We start from the raw sequence: 10,349 nt of genomic DNA on the forward strand, positions 1-10,349 counted from the left end.
CGCCATTAGCAAACGGATTCGTGGGAAGTCATCAGGCTTCATGGAGGGACGGCCTACGACGGATCAGATCTTCACATTACGGCAAATCCTCCAAAAATGTGGTGAACACTTCAAAGCCCCATACGATAAGATCAAACGTGACGAGCTATGGAAAATCATGGACGAGAACGGCTTCTCCGGGAGGTTGACTTAGGCAACGATCCAGTCAACTTATCTGCTTTGCCGACGACATTGATATAGTCGGCAGTTCATCTGCCGCGATGGAGGTGATTTACCGCAAACCAAAACGCGAAGCAGGAAGGATTGAGTTGATGATTAATACGTCCAAGACGAAGTATATGCTGGCCTGCCGTTCCGAGACCGACCCAGCCCGCCTTTTCAGTAATAACAAGGTCATGATCGACGGCGACAAGCTGGAGATAGTTGAAGACTGTCCATCTCGGCTCACTGGAGACCGCAGACAATGACACCGGTGGCGAATGATCAGCGTAAGTCGTGCCTACTATGAACTCCACTGCGGTCGAGAAGACTTAGCCCTCGCACAAAGTGTAACCTGTACATGACGCTCATTAGACCGGCTGTCCTCTACGGGCATGAGACGTGGATTTTGCTCGAGGAGGACCTGCGCACACTCGGAGTATTCGAGCGACGAGTGTTAAGAACCAACTTTGGCGGCGTGCAGGAAAACGGAGTAAAATTTCTTAACAAAATTAATACCGCCAGTCGGATGTCGGTACGTTACGGTATCCGGAATATGCGAAATGACCAACATTTATTCGACCGCTCACTCGACGAAGCCGTGGGGTGTATTGGTAGTGAAAAATTGCAACAACACCAACTACAACGAGCTAGCGAACTGTCTACGTAACTACGGGTATTGAGAATCAACAGACTGACGACGACTGCCCAATCATATTGATTAGAGGATATGCAGCCAATACTTACCCCGGGCTGAATTCGACGACCAGGACGATTTCCGCTGCTTGGCAGAAAACACCCTAATAATCAACACAATAACAATAACAACACTTAAAAAATCTTGCAACGTTCCACTACTGTTATTTACCTATATGGCTGAAAGAGGCTTCAGGGGTGGTGGACACAATCTGGGACGACAACGAAAGAAGCAAAAGCAGAAACGCGACGACGACGATAACAACAACCATGCACGGATGAGGAGCGATTCGTCATATTTTCGCGTCGAGTACCGAAACGAAACTAAAGCGGGCGCTCAGCGTAGCGTAGTTGTTTTTGACAGAATCTGTGAACGTCATCCATCTCCCAACGGTTTCTCATGTTTCGTCCGTCTGTTGTTGTTGATATTGAACGCCAATGGTGAAGAGAACCCGTCTTGCAAAAAGAGTGAACCTTTCTCTTCGCGGCTGGAGGATACGCTGCAGAAACACCATCAACATGAACAAATGGACACAAACACAACGCTGGAGTGGAGACAGGGAACATTCTACACTGCAGCGTTTGCCTGGACTTGGCCAGTCGAAGGCAGGGAAAATACACGAAACACATGCCTAAGCACATCGCGAATGGCCAGACTGCTTAACATATTCCGTTTTCTGTCGTCCAAAGACACAACCCCACTTGCGAAACGGAAGGGGTTTTCGGAGGAACGTGGCTGGGGAGATAACTCCCAGTCAACTAGCTATGCTAGCCGATCGACCGAGGGGTCATTGTTTGGTCAATATTTTCATTTTTGTTATGCCCATGTGTTGGCTGGCTGACTGACTGACGACTGGACTGACTTTTCCCCACTTTGAGTGCTGCAGTTTGTTTTGTTTTGTGGGAACGTGCCGTGCCGTGCCGAGCTTGGCTGGACATGTGACGTGTTCCAATACGATCATCATCGCTCGCTCGTCTACTGTAAATATAGCGCATTATCAAAGCAAGCATCGTATCACAGCAGTCTGCTGCTGATGTCAGTAAAGGCCGGCGCGACTGTTATCGAATCGTGTTTGAGGGGATTTTCGTAATCATTGTCGTTCATTTTTTGGCCGTTGCCATTTTGACTCAGGAACATTTTTGAAAATTTGAAAGATACAGTTTGATAGTGTTTACCACCAGAAAACAACTTTTCATCAAGTGTCAAATCTGTGACATTAGCAGCTTTTTCTTTAGATTAAATTGTATAATTTAAAAAAAGCACACCTGAAAACACAAACATCCACTCTCCCCTCGGTGACCAAATATTGCGCACATTCCAGCCAACAACTTTGCACAAAACTAACAGTGTAGCGGTATGCTTACGTCGTAAATTTGATGTCATGTACCTCTCCGCCTCCACCTACCCCTATGTAGGTAATCATGCGAATGGGAAATATCAATTCGGAGATACCTGCCTATGTTGTGTTGCTGCCGCAGCATAAAAAAAGGAGTTACCCTACTACACTACACTGATTAACATATTTTAAAGATGGTGGCCCAGTGAGTGGCACACTGTATATGTCGTTCGAATACGTATACGTATTCCTACAGCAGAGCTCACTCCGGGTTAGGTATTGGTGTAAAGCCCCAGGACTGACTGACATCAAGCATAAAACGTACAGCAGCAGCAGCAGGCTACGTAATCAGGGGTGACGTCATCTATGCTTCCAAACTCTCTTGCTGGTCTCGCTACTTGACAAAAAGTTGGTAGGATAGGGCACCATCGATTGGTGGGACGACCCCATGGAAACAGAGCTAACAATATGTTGTCCGCGTCGTCGTCGTCGCAGCAAGCTGCGATTATTATGGTGTCAAAACGACACTTCAAATTGGAGGAATGTGGGGGGGCAAACATTCGAGTGCCCCCCACCGGTTGTTTTGTCAGTTCTGAATCACATTATTGATTGTAGTCGGGAATCCTTCCAGAAGCAAGATGTTTTAGGACTTATCCCATTGCCCTGTAATGCGGATAAAGGTGCGTCGATAGGCGGATGTCATCCCAATGAAGCTGTCCCAATCGCGCTCGAATCTCTCACCCCTCGACGGCGACTTTGTTGTAGTCTTCATCTTCATCGTCGCCGTAACCCCAAAAGGGCATCAATTGACATTGAAAAATTGCTGCCAGGCAGAGTGCCGTGCGAGGCAATGTTTTCAACAGCAGCCGTCGACGTGAGTGAGAGTAGAAGAGACCCGGCCTATCCTTTCCAAATGCCCTTCGGTTTGGTTTGGGTTGGTGGACGAATTACGTCATCGAAAAATGCGCGCCGCCGTCTTTCTTTCGGCACTGTCATTTTCTGCTTGCTGCGGTGTTGTTTCGTCGTCTATATAATTGACGGTTGCCACGATGAGAGCGACCGAATGGTGGCGGGCGACGGCAGCATCGGGAAATGAAGTGTGTAAAGTCGGTGTAAAGCTGATCTTGAAAAGTGTCGCTCTGCTGCGCTGGCCTTGGGCGAAATTGTTCTAGAACAAACTATAACGCGTGACACTCGTCGTTGACTGGGCGTTCGGTCCCTCGAAACACCGGGGTCGCTGGGGGAAATTTAGGAGTTTATCAACAGAAATTAGTCTTATTGTTTATTTTTAAGGTGTGTGACGACACTGGATAAAATCTTTTCATAAATAAGGATTTTCGAGGCGCTTTCCCATTCTGAATAATGGCGCTCGTCAGCTTGAATTACGAATATAAGGTACGAATCACAAAAGAAGCCCATAGCGTCCTATCGTCTAATCGCTGTTGTCAGCTCCTATGAGATAATCCATAGCAGCACCGGAGAGCAGTTTCATATTCCATCCACTTTCGCTTTAGCTTCCTGCGGCAGGCCATACAGCGGAAGCAAGTCCCCCTCCTGTTCCCGGTGTTCTGAACATGATACGGGAGAGCATCAGACAACTCTTCAACAATCCATTAGTCCTGTTCTTGAAAATAGGGTAGCTTCCAAAGCTTTGTTGTACAAATCGATTAATTGGCTAATTGGGCCTACCAATGACCCGGATTCGGCTTGATCCGTCTCATGTATCCCACCGGAAAGCAGATGTCCGGTCGCACACACAGCATATTTTTTTTTTTATATTTGTAGCGGCCCACCACACTCCCCCACACCAAAAGGCTCAATTGAGCCCCCTGGTAATGGACGCTACTGTTCTCAGCATGTCTGGCAGCAAAATGATAATAAGAGTAAACGCGAGCAAATTTTAATCATGCTGAGAACACAAATATTTATAATGTCGTGCGAGGAAATGTATTATTTAACTAAATTGACTACAATATGAAATCTCAATGGAAAATAATTTCCTTTGAAGAGATTCATTATTCGATATTTACTAATATACTATTTATTTATTGCTAATTTTATTATGTTATGTTCAATAATTTTATAAGATAAAATACAAACTACAAGATTTTTAAGAAAAATAATATTAGCATATTAGCATGGTATACATAATGCTGCCGAACAGCTCTCGATACGGTTCCTTTTAGACGAACCTTCAAGGCTCAGTTTAATTTTTTTTCTCCATGGGGATTTTGGCGTCCATTTGGTGGAATACGAGCCTGTAGCGTACTCCGCAAACCGCAAAAACCGTTCGAATCGTCGTGAGCTTTACCACATATGCATACGTCTTCTCGAAGTCCACTCCGGGGGTTGCAGGTACCCTATAAACCACGAGGCGTGCCTTGTATCGTATTGCTTAGCCGTTCTCGTTCCCTTTCATTTGGAAGACCCACTTCGACCTCAATGGATTCATATCCGGTAGACAAGTTTCGAACCTCCTCACACGGTTGGCTTCTAAAGATTTCAGTTCTTCTTCCACAGCACGTAGCCTTTTCTCACGGTCGTCTCTGGTCGTGACATCATTGATGGTTTCCGGAACGTCTGTAAAGTGCGAGCCGACAGAATTTGCTCTATACCCAGTAAAAAAAGTCGAAAAACTTACCGGGGAGCTCGCGTCGGTCAGCTCGAGGAAATCAGGTTCATCTGACTCTTCCTCTTCATCAGTCGCTGTTGCCACGTGATCGTCTTCAGCAACCAGGTCTTCATCTGCATCAGGGACATGGATTTCAACTTCCCCCTCCTGTCGTGAGGGATTCCCACCATTAGCGGCTTGACTTTCTTACCTTCGAGAGACTTCACGAACGAAAAGTTGTTTTCGTCAAACTCCACGTCATGAGCAATTATGATTTATCTTGAACTCCGGTCCCACAACCCGAAATCATTCGACGCGTAACCAGTCATGACGACCTCACGGCTTCTTGCATCTAGCTTGCTACACTGCTGACTCGGGACCCACGCAATCGACTTGCACCCAGCACCAGTAACCAGGTCATTCTTCACCATTGCCTGCATTCCTTGTTGACCTAAATGTTCGCTTGAACCCGAATCGAGCTTGAAGATTAACTTGCCACCATTTCGCTTGAAACCTCCTCGATTGGCCACGAAACTCACTGTATTTTTCTGGCTGGCTGAATTATCTTCACCTGCAGACTTCTGACGATACTTTCTTGAGGTGACCTCGCTTTCCGCATTTGTGGCACTTGATCTGGAACTTGAAAGGATTAATGGTCTTTTCACTCAACTAAGCAGCTAGTTCCAGTACCCCGTGACCTTCGCTTCGTTACATCCACTTCATATCTTCGGCTAGTAGGCATTGCTCGACAACGTCAATCGTCAAATCTTTTTCCGGAATGTTTTCCAGCGCCGTTACCAGGGGATCAAATGAATCTGGCAATGTTTGGAACAACAAAATGACTTGATCAGCTTCATCGACTCTTACGCCGGTCGTTTTCATTTGCCGAACAAGGACATCAAACATAAGCGAATGTAGCCTCAACGGCTTGCCCTCTTCCAGCTTTAAATGATTCAATTGCTTCCGGATGAGGCTGCGTACCGATAAACTTTGCCTCCAGTGCCGACCACATCTCCTATGCCGTAGATTTCTCCAGAATCACTTCCAGACATTCATTGGCCAGGAAACCGACAATTAAAGCCTTTGTCTTCTTGTCCACCTCTTCTAACTTGGTCCTCTAGATAGCCATAGCAAGTGCATTCTCCGTCAGGTTTCTTAGGACGCCGACCGATTCCAGGTATATTTTAACCCGGAAACTCAAGTTTTGAAAGTCCGCTCCACCTTGGAACTGCGAAATTCCGCAAACAGTATTAGCAGGGGAACCCATAACCTCTTGAATAATGAGGGACTCACAATAATGGGAAACTCTGTGCTCCAGCTCCAAAGCAATTGCACTAAAGAATGGCCCTTATAAAAATGTTAGGTCAGTAACCAGTAAGAATCCACGAATTACTTACGCCAGAGCTACCATTCAGGTAACGACGTTGCTTTCGGTCGTTAGGAACTCTTCTCGACAGATGTAGTTGGGATTTTCCCGTTGGCGAGGCTTCTTTCTTGCGAACCACGTGCGAATTTCTGGGACCTATGGCACGAAATTTCGGCGTTAATGGGTAACTTTCTGCTGCTCAATATTATTGCGGTAACTTACCTGCGCCAAGGATCTTTCACTTTCGGGCCACCTTTTCTTTTTTCAGCCCACTTCCCGTTAGCTTCGAGCGAAATTTGTGCATCCTTCTCGGCCAAGAACTTTTCACTGTTTAACGGAAACAGCAGTGACGTTTCGGCTCTATTGCACGTTTATTCTAGTTCCCACAAAAATGCGTTTTTGTCCTTTTCGTATTTTGGTATTGTCATTTGGTTAAAATTTGATACGCTCATGTTGGTCTTCTTATTCAAAATAGTCGCTCAATTTCGTCACGCATTGGAAATCAAGTACTTTTAGCCTGGTAAGTAAAACTACTAAAATGTGCTTGGCGACGAACGCGTTAAAGTTTGAGGTTTTTTTTTATCTACATACTGGTAAGAGCGTTGCAATAGATGTCCGCGTTAGTGAAAATCGTTTGCAAATAATCAAAATTGTATATCATCATCGATGCACTGATGATTTAGGGGTCATTTGTGCACCAGTCTCGAGAGAACTCTGCAAATGGGTCCCTCGGGGTTGAAAGCACATCTTAAGCCTACTTTGTCAAACTCAAATTGAAGCACGCCGAGAAAACAGTTTGCTAAAAAAAGTTAATCACAGGTTTATATAGCTTGCATACATTTGCAAATATATCAAATAAGTTGAGCTGTTCAGCTTAAAAAAACGAATAAAATCGATTAGACGTTTTAGCGGGTTCGTTCTTTATGTACATACAACTGTTCCCTAAGAAGGCCAACTGGAGCCATTTCAAATTTTACCAGCGTAAAATCGTTTCGTCCCAGACTGCGACCTCTTTTGAGTAGAATCCAATGCAAAACTCAAAACACCCAATTTAAATTTCAGAATAAGGGTTTCTGTAGCTTGAATTTAATCACAAATCACGAGATCAATGCTAGGCATTGTGCTAGCGAAAAACCTGAAACGATTAACACGTCGAATAGCGCGCTTATTTATCATCAACAAACATGTATAAACACACATTTCCCTCCGCAGAGTGTTTCCCATATATTTCATCGACTTTATTCCCTTCTAAGTATAATGTTGTGTCTCACCTATTAGGTATAGGAAATGGTATCACAATTCAAGAGCTCTACCTATATGATGCTAAGGTGCTAATAGTATGGGGAGATGAATCTCCCCACTATAATACTCGGCTCGAGGCGTTAACACGCCACGCCGCGCCGCCATCGATATCACGCCTGACTAAGCTGACTCAATAAAAAGTTGGCAATTATAATTCTATCGCTAGCTAGGACAGGAACGCTTTCATTCCGCCTGATCATTTGAATCAACCGCGTAGGGTAGAGGTATTCTGTTACATGTACGTACGACGAGTAAAAGGTATACGTATGTATACTTACCTACTACTAACTAGAGAGGTATTTTCAGTCAGCTTCACAGGAGCAGCAGCAGTGAGCAATTTTTTCCCCGCCCTGCCAAACAGCCAGGTTTAGCGTTAGGTTACTTTACCTACTTTGGATAGACCAGGCGAGCGCCAACAACGAAACGAACGCAAATGACGCGGATGACGTAATGTTTATGTTATTTTTAAACACTGCCTTCCCCACTGACTCTGGGCGTAAGCGTGTGCTCATCTCGGTTGGGTCGTCTCAGGTTGTAGTTTTACAAATTCCGAATACCGGAATATTTTCATAAGGTATTCTTTAAAAATTAAAAAAAAAATGGTAAAATCATTTAAAATTAAATAACAAAATAGGTGCTGATCCAGTATCATCAGCAAACCGTCCCTCGAAGGTAGGAAATTACAAAAAGCAGGTACCTACCTAACTTTTCTGGCAAGGCGAGTCATTTGCTTGTCGTTGGTGATGTCATACGAAAAAATTATTGCGTTTTAGCCATGCTCGTTCAAATCTCGCATACTTTCACACCACGTACACAACACACGGATCATAACTTTCTGTCTCTGTCGTTCACTCAGCTGGGCACTCACTCAACCAGTTGCAGCCACTCAGTTTTTCCGATTTTCCAAAAATTTTCACCGCAGACTTGTGTTGGTGCGGTGCAAATGTCATCAGTCCGGTTTTAGTGTCCTATCCCTCGGCAACCGATTCGGTACACTGAAAGAAAATCGTTCGAAGAAAAAATGACTAGCATGACTAAAATGACAAAAACTATAAAAGTTACACAAATTCCTTAAATATCAAATATTACAAAATTTATACAGATGATGAAAATTACAAAAAATAACGACAAAACTTGGCTCGATAGAAGATGGTTAAAGAGGTTAGAAAATATAAAACTTTCAAATTACAATACAACAAAATAAACAAAAAATTACGAAATATGGAAAAACGGATCACAATCACTAAATAATGATAGATAGCTGAATAAAGAAAAACAAGAAAAAAATTAAAAAGGTCAAATATAAATACAAAAAAAAAATAACAAAAAATACAAAGAAAATGACAGGACATTTATTGTTAAAAAGTTAGAAAACGACAAAAATTGCAAGAAGATGTTATTCATTCGTCATATAAATGACAAAAAGAGTTACAAAAACATATTTTTTTCAAATTATCACTCAAGTCAAATGCCACAAAAACTACACCAAAATTGTTGACAAAATCTAAAAACTGATTTTTGTGCCTACAAAAATGTAACACAAATGAAATAAAAAATATCACTAACCCTAACGTTCCACGAAATACCTAATTTTATGTCCCATAATGTTCATGTCAATGTCACAAAAGCTTTTAAAACATTCAGAACTCTGATTCCTGGATTTTGGATACTCTCAGAAATCTGAAACCTGAGTACGTAGTTTTGAATAACTAAATATGAATCCCAAATTCTAAATTCTGGATTATGAAATCAGATTTCTGTTTTCTGATAAATTTAGCGACCATATCGATGAAAATGTTAGTTTTTAGTACATGTAGAACATGTTAAGATTATGAAATTTTATAGACGAATAAAGTGTTAGGGAAGAGGAAAGATGGTGTAAAGGAGCGGGTAGAATTCATTTATGCAGCATTTTGAAGTTTTGATCCCAATTTGAGCTTAGAATCTAAAAAAAAACGTTTCTAAAGGCCAGAAAACGTATTTCAAAGTTGTGATCCAAAATTAAGTTCAGAATCCCTAAAAAATGCTTCTAAAGGCCAGAAATTGCATTTTCAAGTTTTGATCCCAAATTAAGCTCACAATCCCGAAAAAAGCTTCTAGAGGCCAGAAAACGCATTTTAAAGTTTTGATCCCAAATTTAGCTCAGAATCCCAAAAAACATAAATGCTTTTGAAGGCCAGAAAACGCATTTTAAAGTTTTGATTAAGCTCAGAATCAAGCAAATACGCTTCTGTTGGCCAAAAAACGCATTTTAAAGTGTTGATCTCAAATTAAGCTCAGAATCCCGAAAAAACGCTTCTGAAGACCAGAAAACGCATTTCAAAGTTGTAATCCCAAATTAAGCTCAGAATCCCGAAAAAACGCTTCTTAAGGCCAGAGTCTACTTTTTTTTAAATTTTCTAATTTTGCAATTTATGTTATTTTTTTGTCCATTTAGTCAAATGTATCGTTTTGTTCACTTATGTCATTTTTGTTATTTTAGCCAGTTTTTATTTTTGTCAGTTTAGTCATTTTCCATTTTTGACAAATGGAAAATATCTCAAGAATGTCACAAAAATGTCAAAAAATTGTCATACAAATGTCAAAGTTGCATTTGTCATTTTTTCAGTTTTAAAATTTTTGTCAATTGAAGAGAGAAATGTCAAGAATATACCACAGAATTGTTACGAAAGTATAAGAAAAATGTTACGAAAATGGTGATTTTAAATTATACATTATGTTACGTCATACAGTTGTCACTTTGTCAATTGAATGTCTCGAAAAGTTTACTAAAATTAAACAACTAAGTAACAAAACTGTCACAATATTGTCATTTGAATGTAAATGATGTTACAGAAAC

The 10,349-nt window shown here is 42.0% G+C and overlaps 1 protein-coding gene across 11 annotated transcripts in view; it reads right to left on the minus strand.

Moving 5' to 3' along the window:
* LOC129739912 (cyclic AMP response element-binding protein B) overlaps positions 1-7,942 on the minus strand; it is a 47,527-nt gene extending 39,585 nt beyond the window's left edge. For 6 of the 11 annotated variants that reach the window (XM_055731466.1, XM_055731465.1, XM_055731464.1 and 3 more), the window contains exon 1: positions 946-1,105. The gene's annotated coding sequence lies outside the window, so the exon portion shown is untranslated. Of the gene's footprint in view, positions 1-945; positions 1,226-7,788 lie in introns of those variants that run through there. The other 5 variants (XM_055731461.1, XM_055731460.1, XM_055731457.1 and 2 more) reach the window with 4 other exon arrangements.
* Positions 7,943-10,349: the final 2,407 nt, after the last annotated feature.

The sequence above is a fragment of the Uranotaenia lowii genome, chromosome 1 (genome assembly GCF_029784155.1).
Source record: "Uranotaenia lowii strain MFRU-FL chromosome 1, ASM2978415v1, whole genome shotgun sequence".
Classification (NCBI taxonomy): domain Eukaryota; kingdom Metazoa; phylum Arthropoda; class Insecta; order Diptera; family Culicidae; genus Uranotaenia; species Uranotaenia lowii.